The following is a 22,907-nucleotide window of genomic DNA, read 5'->3' as shown; positions in this document are numbered from 1 at the left end:
ATGACAATAGCTTTCCTTTCACTCTTAAGAGCCCTTCTCCATTTTCACATGAAAACTGCCTCTATATGGTCATCCTTGCCCCAGCTATGAGGGCTCAGGCAACGCTGGTGGTCAGGCACAGCACTGAGTAGCCATGTTCTACCTGGCTTCTTCTCAACAAGGGGAAGGGTGCAGTACGGCCACAGCTGCCCCAGTGCTGCAGGCCACAAACAGACCTCTGACCTATAGGCATGCAGTTCCCATCATAAAAGTGAAGGGCTGCACACAGTTATTCATCCCTTTCCTCAAAGCTCATCACACCCCTTCCTCAGTGCATCCTGGGCCAGAGTCAGCTTTTACCATTGAGAAGAAGGGAAGGGGGTAGGAATTGCCTGCAATCAGAGTGAGCTTAACGCTCACCCAGGGGAACAAACCAGACAACACTGCCTGCTTTAACCAAGCAAGAAGCACTGCAAGAAGTTCTTTCATTTTATTTTCCAAATGTTTCTGCCTTTCCCCTGGACTGCACCTGAAATTATTTGGTTAGTGTTTTAATAGAGACTCACAGCCAGCTTCCCGTTAACACTGGCACCACTTTGCATGGGGTAAAAGGCATTTAAAACAACAGAATACAATAACTACACCTGCTTCACATTAATGACATGATATTAATGAGCATCGGGCTCCTAGTAATATTTTGCCTTTGAAGGAATACAAATGCTTCCATTCCATGCCCTCTTAATCCCCTTTTGCCCCAAATAAAGGCAATAGTCAAATGGTTAACAGACTATTTTGTTGAGTGAAGCTCGCCTAAGCAATAAAAGGCCTGCAGTTCCTCAATTAAATTTCTTTTTCAATTAATTTATCATATAATATGCCTGTTCCTGTTCAGAAAGGTCTTCCTGAAGAGCAGTAATCTGCTCTTCAAGGACATTAAGAAAAGGGCAAGGTAAAGATAGAGGCAATCTAGAGAGTTTTACTCAAGCACAGACTTGTTCTTACTGAGCAAAATCACTGGAAGTAGCAGCAAAATGTTTGCACACCAGACCTCTGCAGAGAGAGACATTCATGGTGTCAAGAAAAGGGAGGAAAGTGAAATGCAATGCATATTCGGGAGCCAAAAGAGAAAGGGCATGTCTCATGCTAAACCTATCTGCTTTGGCAGTATTCCTGTAAAGATCAACAACTTGTTTTGATCACTAAATATAGCAGGGAAAAGGAATCTACTGCAAGTAGCTCTCTCCAGCAGTGCTTGGTGTTCTATGCAGGCAGAAGGAAAACACAGAAGAGAGATTTGTCAAGAAAATAACAAATGAAACTTGCCAAATTTGAAGGGCAAATTACTATTTAAATGATGGGTCCTTGCCTGGCAGCTGTGAATTCATTAGCTTCTCTCAAGCATGTCCAATTGAGGCTACAGCAACACAAACTAGCACTCTTCCCCTAACACACCTCCACTCTGACATGAAGGAACTACCTCTCCATAAATCAAGTTTTTCATGCCCATATAATTCCCCTAGTTGAAAGTTGTCCCCAGAGTCCTAGTCAGAGTCTTCTTTAGTTGGTTTTACAGTTTCTGTCCCATGTACTTCAAAGTTTGTGGGCAAAGCAGCCTTTCTCTAAGTGTTGTCTGCATGTTTGCATGACTGTGCTAGTTTTGTACACATGAAATGGATCTCTTGACAGTGTTGGCTCTTACATGCTGCAGAAGAAAACCAGTGCTTCACTCAGGCAATTCAGCAGAGCCTCTGCACTGCTACACTAAGTAAAGCAGTTTGTTTGCTGCTTAAAACAAGTAAAATGCCTTTATCTTTGCTTTCAAAGAATTACCTGCTGGGGGGGCGGGGGAACGGATGGGACGGACACGGACACAAACAACAAAAACAACAACAAACAACACAGAAACCTAAATCTCTGACTTATAGCATAATTTCAAACCTGCAGAATAACTTCTCGTGTGCATTGAAAACCAGACCAAACACTGTTATTCTTACCAGAAAGGACCAAACACCCTAACTGCATAGGGACTATCCAAGAGAAAGAACTTGGTGCTAAGCAGGAACCTTCTACAACAAACTGTTCTCAGTGTACAAAACAAAAATCCAATACAGTTGCAATTTCAAAGTCAAGGACTCCAGAAGGATGCCTTGTGCAGTTCACACATTCCCCTTCTGTACATACAGGATGACAGACTCCTTCCTCATCAGCATCCAAACCACAGAGCTGTCCAGGCTGGTTTCTTTCAAAACTGAGATTTCTTACAAGGGAGACAAAACAGGACAAATGCCTGTGAGCCCTGTGCATCTTCCTCGCTGAAAGGCACCAATACTACTAACATAAATGTTACTTATAGACAAGTTCAGTCAAGCAACAGAGAATGCATATTGCGTAAAGAGAGCTGCCACACCGTTCTCTCCTGGGCCAGGCAGCCACAGCAATGCCACAGCTAAGCAGGTGAGGTAAGCTGAGAGCCATGCTGGCCACCTGAGCCAACTCCAGCCCACTGGGACATGTTTCTGTACAGTGTGCAGAGACACATCTCTCCAGCAAGGAGATGGCGTGTGACTGCCAACACCAGCTCTTGAACAGGATATGCATCAATTTCCTTATAATCCACACACTGGCTTTTGCTACAGTAAACTCCTGGACTGGCTTTTCTGGGAATCTTTGCAAGAAGAAACATGTTCAGAGTCACCTTCAAGCCTTTCAAAGATGAAGTTTTCATTCACAAAGTATATCTGTAAAGCCATTCCAAGACTAACTGCAGCACTAGCAAGGCACAACTGCTCGTCAGGAATAGCATTTGCTCATACCTGTGTTGCAGAAATATCTGCTTCCTCCCCCACAGCAGCTGCTGAGCTGCTCTGGATAGACAACTACAAAGAAAATTCAGATTTTTCACTCCTCTGAAACAAAGTTGCTCTTGCTTCCCTGTTACAATAACAAGCTCTGCTTTCTCCTTCCCAGGGGTATTTCATCACTGACATCCCACCCAGTTCTGCCTAACTCTGTGAACAAGCCATTAGGCACTTTTTTTCCTTTTCTTTAAAAACAAACCCCAAACAACCCTAAACCTATCAGTCTGCTAACTGCAAAACCACTTCTTACAGTCCAACTGGCTGATAAAGCAAGATGACAATACTAGGAAATACCTGGAATTGATCTTCAATGTTTATTTTTGGAGATTGGCTTTTCTCCCAGCTCTTATTAAATAGTTTGCTCTTTCCCTCCTCTCCTCAGTTGTTCTCTCTGGTATCAAATTAATTTGTTTCACCTCTTTGAGTTCACCCCTAAGCAGAACTTTATGAATCGAACCCTGGCTCAGACAGGACATTCCATTTCACAGCTATCATATTCTTTCTCACCTATTAAGAAAGATAGGAAAACACTCTGGTGTTTTTCTGAGATCAGAAGTGCACAGGATCCATTTAACACTTGTTATGTGCCTCTACTTCCTATCTCTGCTGCACAAGCAAACTCCTTCAACAAATTCTCCCTCTACACAATCAGCTCACTTCACAAAGGAAGACTTTCTGCTGTAAACTTGTTCACATAGCAGAAATTTTACCCCTATCATACCTGATTTACCCATGCAGGTAAGTGTGGCCTTTTTCCAGAAGACCAGGATTATTTTCTTTCCAATACACTAAATAACACACCAGCGACACCTCAGAGGAGACCAAATCACAACTTTCTGTGCAGCTCCAAAGCTCCTGGAGCCTGGCATTTAAATATGCATTGCATGTGTTAGATATGTCAGTTTAAAGTTTCTGCAGATCATCAGAACACCACTTAATAATCACACATGATCTTAGGTCACTGCAAGCCTGAAGTAAAGCACATTTACTCCTTCAAGGTTTAGCCATTTGCTGCAGAAGAAAAGCACACGTAGAATCACCCACACCAGCCCAGCAGACAGACAATAATTCAACTATGTCCCTGAATTATGGATTTCTGAAGCTAAAACACAGGGAACAAAAGATGAGTGACAGCCTATATAATTTTGCAAAATGTTTTCACCAACAGGAAGCTAACAGGTGCTGTACACCGCCAAGCACTAGGCAGCTGGTCTTGCCCCCCGGACAGAAGCAGACTGCAAGGCAGCTGTGGGGAGCAATGGAAGGGAAAGAAACACACCTCTGAAAGCCTGTAGTCATCCACATTGCTTCCACCTCTGCCACTAACTTAATGTGCAGCCTTGAAAAAGCCACTTTGTAAATGCCCTTAGGCCTCTTATTTATAGCAGAAGATTGTCTGGCACTATTGGTCCAACCCGTAGCTTTTCTGAATGCAATGACTGACTAGAGGAGGAGGAAGACTTTGAACTGGTCATTGCTGTCTGCTCTGCAATCTCAGGTAAAGTGCTCCAGGCACTGCCTTACACTGCACAAGCTACACAGATGCCAAGTCGGGTAGAAATTAACTCACTGGGAGCCCTCCCAGAATCTCTGCTGGGAAATGAGACACTTTGGCCAAGATTCAGCTGTCCTGACACTGAACAGCTACAAGAAAGATGCCTTCATGTGCATTCATTGTTTGAACTCTGCAGAAACAGTGGAGAGAAACAGGCACTTTTAGGGTAGTTTGTCCAAAGTATTTTTAGATGTCTAATGCAGTGTGGATGAATCATGTGTCCAAAAGAGCTTGCTCTTCTCTATTGACTATGAAAGGAGGCTGGACAACTGCCTCTCATGCACATATCTGTGTTGTAGCTCGGCAAGATGAATCTTACCCTTTTAAGTTGGAAGAAAAGAAGTAAGCAAAGAATCATCACCGTCAGTTTACACTTGAGAGAGTCTCCACCAAAGACACATTGTGCAAGCCCTCTGTGCTTCCCTTCCTTGACAATACCTTCACCTAGACAGTATGCAACCATCTGCACCAAGAGCACTTGTCTTCGCTGGAAGAGCTTCATTTAGTCATTTAACTTGAAGCTTTCATCAAATAGTCCAGCAATCAAAGCTTTATATTGTTCATGATAGCCTCCAAGAAGCAGGACATGCTGCTTTGGGGGCAACTTTCATCATTTAGGTGGTTATTAACAGCAAAAAACAATCCAACACAAAACAGGTCTCACTAATGCAAACTGAACTAAATCATTTCTGAAGTATCTTTACAGCCACTTTGTGGGTAGCTGTACAGTGCTGGTTTGCTGGAGACCAACAAGGCATGTTCAGCAACATATTCATTTCCTTCTCTGCCTCACCCTTTCACTGCATCATCCACCAGCTTCTTGTCTTTCTCCTGGCAACCAACAAGCCAAAAGATTCAATAAGCAAAACTTTTCCTTATAAACCCCACATTTCTGCCTCCTCCCTACACTTCCACAGGAGTAATTACAAGTGCTTTGTTTTCCATCTTAATTGTCATTTCCTCCAATAGAACTTTCAGCCCAAGTCTTCAAGTTCAAATAACTAACACTATTCTTTTCTCCTCTTCCCCATCACCAGCCACAAACAGCACTGTTGCTATCAGGACTAGCAATTCCTTAAAAAAACAACGTCTTGAGCCAATCTGTGCATCTGCATTGTGCTTGGACTTATCAGCAGGCTACAGGAAGGTTAGAAAGCAAATATGCCTCCTAACAAGAAACCAGAGACTGAAGTTAAACCCAGAGACAGAGCTCTGCCCCATTTCCCCTCCTCTGAGGAGATAACAGCCTGTTCAGCACCAGCCCTTTTCCCCAGTACAGCTTTCTGCTCCTTTCCTGGGACACAGCTGAGCTAAATAGAAGTTTTTTCCCCATTCCCTCCATCTTCTGTCCTAGTCCTGGACCTTTACCAACTCCACAGAAGCAATTTGCTTCATCTCTGCCTGCGAAGACTGATTTAGGTGATATACAGAGGTTGTCTACTTTGTATCCTCCTAATGCTGGGACTTGTGTGCAAACAGTAAAGGTTGCAGGAAGTTGGCTGGTTACGTGGAGACACTGTTTAGCCTTCTCATCGCCACTCTGCAATCCCTTTGCAGACAAAATGCTCCAGACATTGCCCATCCTGGCACTATCCCAAGCCCAAATAAGTTTAGCCTTCACGATGACTACTTGTTGCTGATGCCCTTCATTTACACAGGGTGCAAGTCAGTTCAGGATGGGTAGGCAGTCAAATCCTGTGGGGTACAGACACTGTATTTTTTTGATTTATAACCAAGTAGGTATAATGTCCTGCTCCTCCAAGGGAAGCTGTATGTCTGCACCTGAGTGTGGTGAATGTAGCCTGTCCCTTAGCATAGATGTACCCACACACATATATTTACACTCAAGACCAATTCAGCCACATCAGCTGAAGTAGAAAACTCTCCCAAAACCAAGGCAGGTCTCAATTCCCACCACTGAGCACAGTCAGCAAAAATCAGATCAGCTTGGTCTCCCAGTGGCTAGGTAGCCGTCTTTGTCACAGTTACAGGAGTCTTCTACCCACACCAGCCAGGGATGAAACTCAGGCAAAGTAAGGTTAGGGGAAAGGTGTATGAAATATCACCTTCACTTTAATCACAGCTTATAGATCCAGCCTCGAAGCGTTACTCATACAGCACTCCACATATATAATCCTACCACGTAAGCTGACTACCTGTTCTAACAGGCATGTTGCTAGGAATGGGTCCCTGCCATCACTGTCTACATTTCCAGCTCTTCTCCAAGGCCACATCCTCTCACACATCTAAAAGTCCTGACAGTTCAAAATAAACCACAGGAAAGCTGGAGTAAGCATGGTGGCACATACAGCTCATTCCTTCAACAGGAGAAACACAACTTAATAGGTGTTCTCCCACGCTGCCAGATCATATTGGGGGAACACTTCAGTTGTGGTAAGCAACAGATAAGAATCTCTCTGCACATACACACAAAAAGCATCGCATCTGGTAGACTTTTAAAGCCAGTGTTTATTGGGCCCCAGGGAAGAAAAGGAATTGGGTAAATAGGCTGAAAGGCACAGCTTCTCTAGGAAGAGTCTGGATCACCTCCTCACAGCCCTCCACACAAACCCAGCCATTGAGAGTACAGGTCTAAAACAGAGCTGCAGTTGCTAAGAAAATGGCACTGCAAACAGATGTCAGGGGATGATTCATGGAGTAAGAGCATATCCCTGTACTACTGATAAACCAAAATGAATGAAGCTCTTTATACCTGATCTTCTGAGCTGTGCTTCTTTGTGCTCTCGTGGGGATTTTTTCTTTAATTCATTTATATATTTAGGCAGTGAGGAAACTGAGCAGAGCTAAATTCACTGCTTATGGAATTAATTACTGGTAAAGGGGTTTTATAACACTTAGAATGAACTCAGTAAAAAGGCTAAACTGTGGTCCATTTCTCCCCCTGAAGCAAAACATTTTTCTCCTGCAACAAGAAGCAACTTCACCCAAAAGCCTATCAGAAGAAGTAACAAAACTCACAGTTGAAAACTGCAAAGGAACAAATAGTAAAGATTTTTTTCTTTTGTTACTTTCCCTTATGCCATAAAACTTCACGATCCAGGAGATAAAGCATTTTCAACCTATTAGATCACAAGCCAGTAATGCATGCTGCTTCTTGAATTACTTCATTGTGTCTGTGCTCAAAATCTCTGCCTGTCTAATAAATAAAAAATTGCTATCACACTATGGGACTGCCCCTGTGCTACTGACACAAACAAAGTTCTCATTTGTTTTAATGAACATTCCATCAGATTTTATTGGAGGAAAAGAAAGTATCTGTGCCCTTCTTAAACCATCATGATGATATATAGAATTACATCAATGACACTTAAAGTACAGTTTCCTGAAGTTACTGTAAAGAACTATTTAAATTAAGGACCTAGAGTTAAAAGGCATCTATCACTCATTAAACTGGAACAGGAGGTCCATGTGTTGGAGTCTTCATCTCAGGAGTCATTCCAAACCTGCCTGGATACTGTCCTGTGCAACCTGCTCTAAGTAAACCTGCTCTGGTGGAGGTTGGACTAGATGATCTTCAGAGGTTCCTTCCAATTCCTATCATTCTGTGATTACCCTTCATTAAGAAAAAAAGGAGGAACAAACTTCATTTATACACTTCTGAATATGTGTGTGTACAGCATGTTGCACAATGGGGGGGCCCAAACCTTGCCATGCCACACATTATACAGGGTGATGCTTTAACTACAGTTACCACTGATTTTTAACTACCCCTTCAAACTCCTGTATGTCACAGCCCACCCCTCTCTGCTTCAACTTGTACCCACTGCCATCACTCGCAGATGCTGGGACTTCCACCCACCCCCCACCGCCATGCTCATCCCCCACTACGACAGACCTTCTATTGCTTTGGAAATAAATTATTTAGGCTGCCCTGATTTCAACGTGAGTGGTTGTGTGTGTGTCCGTGGGCTGGAGGCGGTACTAACAGTCACCATTGTGCTCCTTCCTGGAGCTGTAAAGCCACCCCAGAAGAGGCCAAAGCCCATGACTCAGCCAGGTGCTGGAGGCTACCAGTGTCCCTTCTGCAGGCACTGCATTTCAAAGAGTTATAAACAGACACACCCACAAAGCTCTGATTCGGTTAGCTTGGTCAACCGTCCCAGCAACGATCCAAGATCCTGCACATGGCACTTACATCTTTGTCTGTCTGTCCTGTGACGAGATCACCCTGAAAACTTAGATGGAGGAAAACATGGGAATAATGGGAAGAGCAAAAGAAGATAGATGGGACACAAAGCACCCTGAAAAAGGCAAGCAGAGGCATAAGGAACACACAGTCAGCGGTCGACAAACAGTGACAAACAGCTAAGAAACTCTCAAACAAACTTACTCAAAGTTTTTTCTCTGCACATTTTGTAACTGAATGAGTGTGCACCTGCTCTATCTCCCAATTCCTCCAGCAGTTCCCTGGCCAAATAGAGAAGATGAACAAGTGTTTGGGTGGTCGGAGAATTAACAGAACCTGGCTTCAGTCTTGGGGGTGAAAGGAGGACAGAGAGCCTTCCCTTCAAGCCACACACAGGCAGCAGCTGACACAAATCAGCACCAAGTTACAGACCGAAAGCCCCACATAATACATCCCATGGGTCTCAGTAACACAGATCCGTAACAGCTCCAAGAGGAGACAAGAGGCTGCCAGGAGTCCTTGAAAGATGGGAGGGAGGCAGAGAAGGCGGGAGGGAGGATGGCATGCAAGGCAGGGAAGAGAAAGGAGCCCGTGTATAGTGGGAAGTACAGAAAGTGCGAGCTCTCAGCAGGCAGTGTTTTATCCGGGGCAGCAGCAGCAGCAGAGACCTGGCACTGATAATAGAACTGAAGAAGTGCCGGAACCTCCTGCAACCCTTCAGCAAAGTAGTTATTGCTTTTCCCTCTGCTGAGACTTCTGTCTAAATCTCTACCCACTGTCAGTTTCCAAACCTCTAACCCAAGACTTAACGACTTCCTAAGCGATAACGAGGGCAGCCCTGGCAAGACGAGGAGTCGCCGGGAAATGCTGTCCACCTGCACTCCCCCACTGCGTGCTCCCTCTCCCTGGAGGCCCTCCCCACCGCCCCAAAAGGAACTGGCTCAGGCTTCCAGTCGGGAAAACTCTCCCGGCCGGACATCAGCAGGGCCCGGCGGAGGCGGGAGTTCCCACAACACCCAGCTCGGTGCTCCGTCGAGCTCCGCAGAGTGAACTCCCGCTGCTGCCCCGCAGTTGTGTTTTCCCCCATTGCTCGGCAAAAGGGTTGGTAGAGGAGGTGGACCTGGTCCGGGAGAGGGGGAGAACAGTTGTAGGACCGAGGTCTCTCCGTGCCCCCCATGCAGCTGCGTCCCACGGGGGCGCGGGCGGTGCCGAAGGTGAAGCCGGCACCGAGGGAACAAAGGCGGCAGCGGCGGCGGGGAACAAAGAGCGGCAGGTACCGCCGCGGCGGAGGAGCGGAGCGGCGCGGAGCCGGGCGGGGCTGCGGCACCGGCGGGCCGGGGGCGGCGGGGCTGGGACTGGGTCGGGCCGGGCCCAACTTCCCGCGGGCGGCTCCCGGCGGGGCAGACTCACCGAGGGCGCAGTCCCGGCATCGGCAGCGGGCGCGGGTAGTGGCGGCGCCGGGGAGGGTGGGAGGAGGAGGAGGAGGAGGGACCGGCCGCTCCCCGCCCCGGCCGCTGCCAGCAAGCGAGCGCGTTCCCCACCCGCCGGCAGGAAGGCGGCGCGGCCACAGCCCGGCCCGGCCGGGGCTCCTCCTCCTCCAGCCGCGGCGGGAGAGCCCGGCCTGCCGGGGGTCGGGGGGGACCTCCTCGGGCGGAGCGGCTTCCGTCTCCCGCAGCCGGGTCTGCCCGCACAGCTTAGCACACTGCCGGCCGCACACGGTGGGTCCCTGTCTCAGCTTCTCCCAGGCTAACGCGCAGCTGTGCGTGTGTTGTGAGATGCCCCGGCAAGAGTCGAGGGGACGGTCCCCTGCTCCTCCCAGGCATCGTTTTCGTGCTTGGGGTTTCCCAGTGTTTTCCCTCCCAGGACTAATAGATACGGTGTTGATCATTCCAGAGCTTGGAGACGGCCCCGCCAGGCCACAAGCTCTGTGTTTGCCCATGGGCTTTGGATGAAGGGTTGTTCTGGAATATCTACTTGATATAAGCACGGTTTTCTGGTCTGGGAAGATTTGGGGACACAGCTGATAGAAATAAAATACTTTTGTGGTGTCACATGTCTGCAGCATTCCCAAATCGAATGACGAAGATCACTGATACAAGTGGACAAAAACTGCAGACCTTTCCAGTTTCTGCACATCCTCCACAACCCTCCCCGAGCTGCGTTCTCTTTGCCTCACACACAGATCCCAGGCATGAGCCATCTTCCCCTCTCTTCCAGGTCCAAGCTCTTTCCTCAGCCCCAGGGACAGCATCACCTGTCTTTTTGCCCAGCCAGAACACTGAAAGGATAACTGGGGGCCACTTACATGAACATGGAGCAAATTGAGTTGTTGTGGGGTTTTTTTTTAGAACTTCCGATGAGGGGGGTTGGATGAAGAACAGGAAGGATTTCCTTATGTTTGTAGCATTTGATGCTGGATAGCTTTTGGCTAGAAACTTCACAAAGCAAGAGGATATAAATATTGTGATTGTGGTTTGTTTTGCTCACCCAGAGGTCCGCCAGCTATCCAAATAAAAGTGTAACTTTCTGAAGACCACTTCCTGCCAGTGTTGACATATTGAGTTTCTCCCCAATCTGTGCTGATAAAACATCAACCAACTTCAAAAACGAAATAAGCGAAGTCTTGTGTTTGAAGGCTACAAAGTACTCACTTACTCAAGCTTCTATTGATACACCCAGATGTGTCTAAACAAACTACCAGATTTGGGGTCCTGATTTTCTGTAAGAAATTTTTTTCTTTTCCAAGCAAAAGTGAACCCTGCACCTTTTTGAGCGCTATTTCAGGTATATTCTGAGAATGTGATGTCTTGCAGAAGCACCAGTCAAAGCTGGTTGCAACCTGACTGCCCTGTCTTGGCAAACATCTGCTCAGCTCATGCTGTCCTCGCAACAAATCAACCAGTGAATGCTCTTTGTGTACTTCTGTACTTGTTTTATTGAGGATAAATTAGTGTTTGTATAGTGATGCTATTGTCTTTGCTACTCCATGGACACAGTTGAAAGCAATTCAGTTGCATTGTAGTTTCCTAACTTCTGCGTTATGGCTGCTCTAACCCATGTCTTCAAAGTGTAACAAGCATTTCTGACTGATTTACTGCCAGATTTCAGTCTTGTATTTATTAAGAAAGAAGAGAAGAAGACGCAATATCAAAGTCGAGCTCTATTACTTCAAGTCCCTTTTTGATACTTTTACACACACCATCAAATTCAGCAGAAGTCTCTTGTAGTCCTCACCTTTTGTGCCCTGGAGAACACAAGCTTGCATTGTTGCTCCATGCTCATCTTGCTGGCTAATCACAGAGCTCTTCATCTGAGCATACACAGCACTGCAGGCACTTGACAGACTTTGTCAAACTCAAGCACTCAAGGTGCTTGTTTTCACTTAGTTTATGCATTTCCTAACTAGAACATACAACACTCTGTAATACTAACACTAAATGGTATCATTGGACAGGCATAATGTGAGTAATTAAATAGTAATGCCATTAAAAAATGTGTGAGACCCAAGGGTAGCATTAAGTCATATATGCCTACTTTGTATCCAACTGACTGTTGATTACTCAGTACAGCTTGACACTGAAAAAAAGTTCATCTCTCTTTTTTATACACAGCTAGGAGCTGCTAAAGCCCTGTCTTGGACTCGTGCTTTGATGGGTGTATGGGTGCTGCCGGAGAGGCTAGCAAGTGACTGCTATGGATCAGAAGCTGTGTGAGCAGGTCTCTCACCTAGTGCTCATGGGTGTCCAGAATGAGCTGCCTGGATGGATGTACAGGACACTGGGGAAAAGACCTGCAGAGCAGTACTGCAGGCTGCAACCAGCAATGGTGAAGGTAACTACGGTGGGGGTGAGATGCCCTCACAATTCCTGTGTGCCTTCTGAATGAGTGTGTGATCAGTTTGGTGTGTCTTGCCCCAGTCTTCCCACACCACCCCAAACAGCAAACTTACAGAGCTGGGTGCTGCATCATGTGTCTTGTACAAAGCATTCAGATATTTTACACTTGTATGTTGCATGTGGATAAACAGCATGAGCTCCATGGTAGGACATTCCTTCTATAATTCAGAATTTGTACAACTGGGTTTCAGCAATGGAGGGAGATCAAATGCCCCAAGTCCACTGGATAGAGTGTTAACTCTGAAGGATAATGATGGCTGCATACACCGCGTTTGTTTGAATAGTCCAAGTCATGTTTGCTCTGTAGTCTGTCAGAACAAACCTTTGGCCTGGTGGCCCTCTTCCCCAGAGTGCAACCCCCTGTGCCATGCAGGCACAGTGTGAGTGCTAGAGATGGGAGACATTAAAATCATTCCAGAAGAATACTACTTTGTTTTCAGCTGGTTTGTTCCCCGGATTTAATTGCAGTATGGACAAACAAAGAGGTATGTCGACTGAGAGGGCAGCAGGATCCAGCACAGAGATGGGAACATACAGCACAAACCAGAGCTGGGAACAGGATGATACAGCAAGAGAACAAGGGATCAAGACCATGCCAGAAACGTCAGCTTCAGTGCTCAGCCGCTCTCTACTGACCCCATCCATCGCAGGAAAGAGGGACGGGGAAAGGGAAGGGAGGGGTGAGACTAGAAACTCACTTTTGGATTTTCCTGCCTTCCACCTTGCTGGCACAGCAACACTGAAGAAATAAGGCTACAGTTTTGCAGACATCATTTTGGGTGGCAGAGCTTTGACGGAGGGGTCGGGTTACACTCCCTCCGTTGTGCTGGTGCAGCTCTTTGTGCTGTTGTGTTGTTAAACAGACCAGGAGAGTGCCTTAAAAAAGCAGCACCTCCTCATTGGTTATTTTTACCTGGCTCAGTTCCCAAGCATGATTCACCTCGTCTCTACCGAGGTGCAACTGGAGGAAGAGCATTGAAGTGGTAAGGTACGGCCAGATGCAGGGGAACTGGGGTCTGCCTAAATCCACATCGCCCCTCAAAAAAATGTGCATGGCTCAAACCCTCAGGGAGAGTTTTTCTTCAGCAATCATGGGTAACTTGTTTGTCAGAATTAGGAAGATCAAAAAAGAGGAAAGACAGGTTGAAACTGTGTAGGCACGTGCAGTATTTGCATACTATTTTCCTCTGCAAAACATAAAAGGAAATCTGACTGCAATAATGTTAAAAATGTTTCCTTTTCTCCTCCCATTTAATCTGAACATTTATGTATGACACGGTCCCCAGCGTGTAAGACAGCAATCTAGCAGACCACTTAGGCATGGACGCTCTAACACCTGACTGTTCCGCTGAAGTCAGTGGAAACATTGCAATGGTTAAGTTGCACATGCTTAAATGCCTTGTTAGGTCACCAGCTAATTCAAGGACAGAGAAGCACAGCTTTAAAGAGGAAAGCAGGTTAGTAACACTGAAGTCATGGCAAATCTGTAGGAAATCTCCTGGAATAGGTTCATAATTAATAAAGCTATACTTCTCAAAGTAAATATCCTCACATTTTCTCCAGTTCCCTTTTTACCCTGTTTTTCCTGTGAATTATGGTTCATAGCTAAAGAGAAAACAAACTGAAGATTTCTACTCTTAGAAATTAGTGCCTGAACCTTATAGCAGCAGCCCGGAGCCCGCAGCATGCACTTGGATCTTGCTATACTGCACTGCCTGAGTGAGGTGTTTCAAGAGGGTAGTTGCCTTAAAGTAACCAATGCTGAACATGCCGTTTATTGTGGACTCCAAAATTTTTCAGAGCAGAGGAACTGGACTCACTCATACAGAAACACAACCCAGCTTAGTCTCCTGAGCACAGGAACCTGCAAACTGAACTGAGCAGGGCTCATTTTGCTCCAGTTATAATCCAGGTGTTGTGCATCAATGCAGGTTTCCAGTCTGTTTTCAATTCTCCCAAAGTGTGCCAGCTTTTACACAGAGAGAGTGATTGCCCATTGGAATGGGCTGCCTGAGGAGGTGGTGGGGTCGCTGTTGCTGGGGGTGTTCAGGGTGAGGCTTGACAGGATGCTTGGTTGCATGGTTTAGTTGATTAGGTGGTGTTGGATGATAGGTTGGACACGATGATCTTGAAGGTCTCTTCCAACCTGGTCTATTCTATTCTATTCTATTCTATTCTATTCTATTCTATTCTATTCTATTCTATTCTATTCTATTCTATTCTATTCTATTCTATTCTTCTTAGCTCCAAACAAGGTGAGTTTATTACACAGAGATGTAACTTAAGGTTCCACCCTGAAATTAAAATTCAGAGCTGAGCACCCCTCGTCCTTAATACCAGCTGAGTGGAGTCAGGTGGATCACAGGTTTTTACTGAAGTACATCTGGCATGTTCAAGTCCTGCTTCATCTGCTTAAATGCCTTTTTGGATCCCACTTGAAGCACTGCATTCCTGATGGACTTAGTGAGCTTAGGAGACTGTGTTGGGAGTCTGACTCCAGATAAGACTAGGTCAAGGTCTCAATGCTCTCTAAAACCTTGACCTGATCATATTAGTATACACAGTCAAGGTTTTGGACTCAGAATTCCCTTATCTTAAACCCAACATTTTATCCAGCTGTGTTTTTTTTTTCTTTTACTTACATTAGTTCATCTAATAAAAAATATTATCTATTCTGTCCTTAGACTATCGCAGCACTTGTGCTGCAGTGTATTTGTACAAGCACTGTAATAAGCCTGCTACCAAAACCACGCTGATCCTATCAGCTTTACCCTCATGCTCCATGCTGTCTCCACAGTACCTGGCCTCCCACCAGCAGTTTGGCATCTCAGTTGTGGCTCTTAGTTTCAGAAGCTGAGTGAGAGAAACCTGTCATGAAACACCGTGTTCATCAGACTGTAGCAGAGGCTGGAGAAACACAGTGCAGTGGTCAAATGCCAGGTCTGGATTCAGGACCCTGCAGTAGGAGGAGGAAATAACAATGGCTAGCCAAGCAGTTAATTTCCAAAGTATCTCCAGCGGGCCACCTGCAAGCTCCAGGTGTTTGTAAGCAAAACAGTGCTGTGGAAGGCACCCAAGGGCTTAAGCACTATTTGTTTGATGGTCTCCTGCTCTGAGGCTCACATGAGACCTGAAGTAGTTTCACTCTGAGCTGCAACTGTTTTACTCTCCTGACAGCTTTTCCCTTCCTTGCCACTTCCAGGAACAGGCCCTTTCCCCATAGTTGCAGGTCTTGATATTTCTAGAACACAACTGGGCTGAGGACTGCAGAAAAAATGTCAGTGCTTGCCTCCCACTCATACTATACCAAGCACCCTCCTCACACCTCTGTCTTTGGGGAACACCACCCTTGAACAGCACTCAGGCAGCAGCAGTTTGATTTGCCTCTGCTTCCACTGCAACACTGACATGTATGGGTGGCTACAGCCTGTTTTCAGACATGATTCAACAGAGAACAAAAAAGGTCTCAAGTGTGGGAAGTGGGGCTAAGGCTTCTTTGGAAGCAGGATTTAGTAATCCTGATCACCACCTCTAAAAATCAGTGCCCTTGGGCCCCAGCCAGCCCTCAGCTCTGTCAACATCTTTACTGCAAACTTCACTAACAATCACACAAATGTAAATCTAGGGTGAGAAGAGGATTAAGCCCATTCTGGTTTTATGGCCTATTAAATGTCTACTACTCTGCTGATGATGTGTTGTGATACATAACGCGGAAAAGGGGCATTTGGACTGCTATTCTATCTTCAAAATGTTAAAGGAAATAATACAAACCTAGAAACTTTACCAGCCAGTGAAGTCTACATGCATACAAGGTTTCTCCTAAGTCAGAAGCTAAAAGCCTGTACCTTGCCAGATGTTGGCTGTTTTCCTGCGAAATAAGATTAGCAACAGCAATTTTCCATGCATTCAAGTTCAGGATTTTGTCTTCAAGGGGATTAAAGCTCAGGCAAACATGAGCCTGCCTGGATACTGCCCTACTCCATATACTGCTCTGACTTGGGATGAGACCTGTATAGGGGGCTATTTAGGAATCCCACTAAAATAATTGTTTCTTCACTGATGACTCAGTTGGCTGAGATCTGCAAGAAGGACTGAGGGAATAAGGTCTCTGCTTCCTGAGCATTTCCATTAGATGTGGGTTCCTGATTATGCTGATATTTTCATACACATGTAAAGACTAGAAGGTTTTCTTTTTACTGTAACATTTATGATTGGATTTCAGCTCTTGAGATGGGAATCTTTTTTGCTTCCAGGTTTCTATAATCTTAGGGCATGGCTCAGATGTCTTAGCAGGATCACAGAGTAAATGCCACTAAATAATCATAACAGTGTAACTCCACTGGGCTGTCAGCAGAAAAAGAGCCAAGCTGAATACGTATTTCAATTAAAGATGCAGAATTATGCATATTTATGGACAAGCCTGAAAAACAGATGAGATTTAAAACACACTTTGGGGCAAGGGATTCAATTACCTTTTCATTACCTTTATTATTTTCCAGTTTCTCCTGGTCACTAGCTTGAAAGTCTCATTTAGTCCTTATCCATATAAAACTGCCAGTCGTCAGTGTAAGATGTCCTGGGCAACTGTGACTTTTTTGGTCACAGGCAATTGGTAGTGACTGTGATGAGATATTGCAGCGACCCTCAAAGGCACAGCTGATAGTGTTTGCCAAAATAGGAATCCATCTCCCCAGCAGACACTCGGATACACTGTATCTCACTGCTTTCTCTTTCACGCCTCCTGGCAAAAGTCTTTTACAGATCAGGAAGGAAAACAGTGCATGGAAGACAGGCTACAGTGAGCCTTTGTTTTGGTGTTCAGTCCTCTTTCTTTGGGCATCGCTGATATATTTAGTAAACTGTTGTCTGTTAGAATTTGTGTTTGCCATCCTGCATCGTCTGGAGTTCTTAAATTGCTCTTTCATATACACATTGCTCTATTTTAAAAGCAATGTTAGGGGCCATGTCCTCTTCCTTAAACCCGCTGTGAGGATCCTGAGCTGCTAAACACTTGTGAAGTACTATGGCAAATGATTTGGTATTTATTTGTAAATAGCTTTCCTGAAACCAAGGGGAAAGTACTCTAAATAAGACACTGCTGTGCTTTCTGTCGGTGTGACAGACAGTCCCTTGAAGTGTGGCCCCCCTGCCCCCCAGCAGTATCATCCTCCCTGCAACAGACCTGGCTATTTTTGGCTGCTGAGGCCATGGTGCCAGGTGCTGGGGGAAATTCTGCTCCACAGGAGCTCATGTACCACCATGCCATCGTGTGCGGGCCACCACCAGCCACACCTTAGTACCAGGCATGGCTTTGCTTGCTCCTGCACCACCTGGGGCCAACCACAACACTTTGCTTGCAATTTGTGGGGGAAAAAGCCAAACACATTACTTCGTGTTTAGCCCAAACATCAAGCTGTCATCAATCAGCATTCACCCTCACATCTCAAGAGAAGGGAAATGACAACAAAAAGAGTCCCTACCAGTACAAAGCTGGGGGCAAATCATCGGGATCAGTGCAGTGCTGCTGTCATCCCAGCCCAGCCCCTGCAGGGCCCCACAAGCAAGACCTGTGAGCGCCTTCTCCCCACAGCTCTCCACAGCCTTGCAACCTGCTATTCCCATCCCGAGAACGTTGCACCCCACAGCTGACCTGCCAGGGTAAGCCTGCCCACTATGCAGGCTGCCAGCCCCAAGGAGGAGCCCTGCTCAGAGGCAGCCGATTGCAAGTCCTGCAGCCAGTTTTGTATTTCCTCAGCCTTGGAAGGCAGTGATAACCCCTTGTCCCCTCTGCTGATCAGGAGAGTTAATCCTCTCGTTATCACTCCTAAATTGCTCCTGAGATAGGCAGAAAGTCCCAGATTTCTTTCTCAGATATATACTACCAAAACTGGGTCTTGGTGTGCAGCAAGAGCTGCCCCCTCCATCTTTGGGCACCTGAGGAAGCTGCTGGACATCCCCTGGTTGCCAAACACTGAACCTCTGGCTCCTATTCTGCAAAAATAAAGTAAAAGCTTTTTCTGAATTTTAATTTCCAGAGAATATCTACTGTTATGTAGGCCAGTGTGATATATTATCCTGTATCATAAACTGCATGCCTTGGAAAAATGAAGGTCAAAGTACACCTTGCAAGCATGACAGAAATTCTGTGATGAGTACAGTTCTTCAGGGAGTTGTTACTATGAGAGTTTGTAGTGCATAACATTCAGGACTCTCCTGTAGCAAAGGGGCATATTGCCGAAACCATCAGAAAACGGGTAAAAGGACCCTGAGCGTGTCTCTGGAGGTGTCAGAGGTAATAGAGTCACTTTGGGTACCCATTCAGGACTTAATTCCCACAGGAGGCAGGTAGAGGTTGGACCAGTTCAAGCCTAAGTTTGTCAAACTGATACTTGAGCCTTGTCAGGGTTTGTTGGACAAGGAGAAAAATGGTCCCAGTTAGTTTTCAGAGAACAGCAGGAGGAAAGTAGTCCCCAGCAGAGCAGAAGTCCATGCAGATGAGAAGGGGCAGGTCAAAGAGGGGAGAAATGTGGGTGTGAAGAGCAATGAAGTCCTGGTAGGCTCAGGGCCTCGGTGAAGGTTGACTTATGCAAGACCTCACCACTGCTCCAAGAGGCGCTTATGTCCTTCCCCACCACCTCCAGCTGAATGGTCTTCATATCTCTGCATAGGGACTGGCACTTCAGGGAGCCATAAATCCCGGCTTAAATGAGCCAGTGCAGCTGCAGAATGATCAGGAAAAAAGCACAGAGTTGTTTTTCACTTGACTGGCTGGAGCCAGTGCAGAAGTCCACGGCTGATGGATCAGAGGTGGGGGGAGCCAGCGAGTAACACAGCAAGCACTGCAGCTTCTGGCATCTCTGAACACGTGGGTGAACATGAGACAGCATTTTGCTTAAGCTGATCCAAGTGCAGTGCTCATAGTAGGGCAATCCCATCCTAAGCTGCCCCAGGAATGTCCTTTCCTTCCATCCTACACCAGATCTAGTGGTGAGAGTCCTGTAGGCTGAGTCAGTTCAACTAGCAGATACAATAGAAACTATTAGGGAGTCTTTCTTTACAGAGTCAGACACAGGCTTCCTAGAGAGGTGGTTGGTGTCCCAAGCCAGTCAGTGTTTAAGAGGCATTTGGACAATGCCTTTGATACCATATCTTTGGTCAGCCCTGAAGTGGTCAGGCAGTTGGACTGGATGATCATTGTAGGTCCTTCCAACTGAGAGTATTCTATCCTATCCTATCCTATCCTATCCTATCCTATCCTATCCTATCCTATCCTATCCTATCCTACTCTTTCATGGATTTCATGGAGGTACTTTCTGGGATGCTTCTGATAAGCAGGTCAGCTTAATTGGACATATTGATCCCATGCTAATGTCATCACTGGATGCAATGTAAAGGGAATACCCATGTAGTTTTGTGATATGGCCGAGTCCATTTATCTGCCCACAGCCCCCAAGGTGCATAGACAGGTCTCCATTCCCCTCCCTGTCACACTAGTGGCTGGGCAGGACTGCAGCACTGACACTGGTACTCACTGGCCACACAATGATCTTGTTCTTCAGGGAGCTGAAGCAACCAACAGCTCATTGTAAAAACTGAAAATAGCTTCTGACTGGGCTAGTTGAGCACCCTGACTCACCATGCCAGTAAGCACTGAAGCAAGGGATCAGGAGAACTGGATTTGCCAGCAGCTTGATAAGCTGAGCCATATCCTAAAGGTGTCCCTTCAGAGTGACCTTGCAGCAGAGTTAGACTGTGGCAAGACCTTACAATGCCAGCTGGTGGACAGAAACCAATGCTTACAACCAGATGTGGCGGCATCTTGCTTTGATTTGAACAAAAAGCCAGGTCAATAGAAAACATACTGCAGGCAGACCTGTATGAGCAGGCTGTATTTCTATAAATATTGCCTCTTATATCTCTTAGGGAAAAACTCAACTGTGGCTTGTGCAAGTGAAGGTAAGCTGGGTGTGGGAGAGCTTGTGCTTGTTGGAGCAAAGAAATGGCTCATCTGCAAGTGCCAGATGAGCCCCCGAGAAAGCCCTGTGTGACACAGAGATGCTGTTATTCTACTGCTACTATGGACTAAACAAAATGTAAATCTCTCTCAAATTCAGAATATTACTCCATCCTGTTTTAATAACAAAGTTCACTGTGTCATTTGGCTCTGTGCTCCTTAATCACTTCATGCAAGTCTGAAAGTGAAACAGGAATGGGGTAAGAGGCCAGAGCTGAAATGCAGACAAGTTGCTCATTGTTGATGTTTAGTTCAAGCCATTAAACTTTCACTTACAGTGCTACTAATCCTTCATTTTCATGACAGCTTTGGAGATCCTTTATAATTATAATTTAATGAAAAAGCTGAATCAAGAGATGTAGCTGCAAAAGGGTAATTGCCTGCTGTGCCTTGTATTTGTAAGAGGCAATTAACTGTATATTCCAAGGATGATTGAAAAGATTAATTTTAACAGTGACAGAGTTCAACAATCAGGAAATCTTAACGGTAAAAATCTATAGTATCTTTGTTTTCTTTTTTACATTGGGTCTCCACAGTTATTTGAATTGTTAAAGAAAGATTGATTTCAGCAACTGTCAGAATTCATTAGATGTGACTAACCAGGAGGGTACCTGTAGCTTTTATGTATTCAAGTGAATCTGTATCATATATGCATTTATTCAGATTCCTAATTATAATAAAGCTATTAAAAATGGTGAATAACATTTTTCTAACACAAAGGTCACACTGGATGGAGGTTGGGCTGCAGTCAAAAATGAGTAATCAAGTGCTTTAACATTTATTTTTATTGTACAAAATAACTGCCATGAATACATACAAGAAAAGACACAGAACTTACACATTTAGAAACATTAAACCTGATTTATTAAATAAAGGAGCACTCACTATAATTGGGTTTGGACTAATTTTTCTGGATTTCACAGAATCACAGAATGGTAGGGGTTGGAAGGGACCTCTGAAGATTGTCTACTCCAACCCCTCCTGCAAAAGCAGGATCACCCAGAGTAAATCACACAGGAACAATTTCAAGATTTCAGAAGTGATAGCTTTCATCCTCAGCTGTCTTCCTGTCTTGGGTAAAAGAAAGAAAAGAATTTTCTTGGTTTTTCAGTCATCATTTAGTTTCTTGTGCTATGCTTAACCAAGTAAGTGAATAAATTGAAAATAAGAAATGCAGAAACAACTCAAATGGATTTTTGCAGTGCCAGGCACAGGCATAGTAGGTGGACTCACGTCAACTCTATGGACATAACAAATGTTCTCCTGATGAAGTCAACAGCGTTTTGGTGCAAATGTGTTTTGCCCAGGTGCCAGCTGGGAGGGAAATCTCTTACCTGCGCGGTGAAGGCCAGTCTAAATGAAGGACCGTCATTCAATGCTTTTAATCAACCCCCCTGTGATTTGCAGAAACAACCATGACATCTAGTGGGGAAGTGCATGATTCACACTAAGGGGAAAATCACAGTAAATACTCTGGGCCAGCAGGTAATGAGTAGTCAGGAGGGATTTTTCTAAGGAGCAATTACCACCACTGTTGCTAGCAGTTGGAAAGGCACCACCAATAAACACTTTGAAAGACTGTTTCAATGATTTGTAAATATTGCATGACCTCGAATTTCTGGGGAGAGCTGATACCTGGCACTGAGACCAGCCTCCTTGTTTTTCACTGGTTGAAGTGTCATGGAATCAAACCTTCTTGTTCCGGCCTTCAAATGGAAGGGTTAAAGCAGAAGAAGGGATCTTGTGGTCAAGCTAAGTTCTATGTTTTGTCCATTTTGTACTACAGAGATTAATGTTGCATGCTTATGTAAACACCAAACAGTGGCACTGCTCTTCTGCAATCATATTTGACATTAGCTGTAAAAAACTGAGAAATCAGATTTAGTATGGCTGTACTCCATGCCCCTCTGTGCTTTTAAAGGATGGTTTGCCAACAACTTGGATCAGCTGAGAAGTTAAAGGATCAGGTGAAATGTGAAGAGGCAATAGCTGGTTTTATGGTCCTGATAAGAAGGCACTGAAAGGAATGATAAGCGCCCCACGGCTTGGAAACTAGTGTGGGAGTAAGGTGTGAGAGCATACAGCAGGCTACCAGGAAACCAGTAACTACCACAGCCAGCAAGGAGAGGCTGAAACACCAGGAGAGAACTGTGTATTTAAGACTTATTTGGCTTTTTAAACTCAAAGTGCATGAGGTCTATCCATAAGCATCTGGAAAATGCTGATGCATATCAGGGTAAAGCCTTTACTTTAGACTGTGTGGTTTAAATGCTTTCCAAGAAACAGCCTTCCTACAGGAAACATCGAGGCAGAAGCAGCTTCCAGGCACTTCCTCAGAAGAGTGGCAGCAAGGCAGTATTGGCAGGACTACCCAGTCCCACAAGTTGTACAAAGAACATGGGCTAGGAACCTGCGAAAACTCTGTGCTTTCAGTCTTTAATTGTGACATAGCTGTAAT

General features: G+C 45.4%; 1 protein-coding gene across 1 annotated transcript in view; it reads right to left on the bottom strand.

The window, feature by feature from the left end:
* Positions 1-10,034, bottom strand: part of SYNE2 (spectrin repeat containing nuclear envelope protein 2) — a 188,276-nt gene extending 178,242 nt beyond the window's left edge. The window contains exon 1 of the mRNA XM_054161733.1: positions 9,950-10,034. The gene's annotated coding sequence lies outside the window, so the exon portion shown is untranslated. The remainder of the gene's footprint in view (positions 1-9,949) is intronic.
* Positions 10,035-22,907: the final 12,873 nt, after the last annotated feature.

Source organism: Dryobates pubescens, chromosome 5 (genome assembly GCF_014839835.1).
Source record: "Dryobates pubescens isolate bDryPub1 chromosome 5, bDryPub1.pri, whole genome shotgun sequence".
Classification (NCBI taxonomy): Eukaryota; Metazoa; Chordata; class Aves; order Piciformes; family Picidae; genus Dryobates; species Dryobates pubescens.
This window is presented reverse-complemented; position numbering and strand designations above follow the sequence as displayed.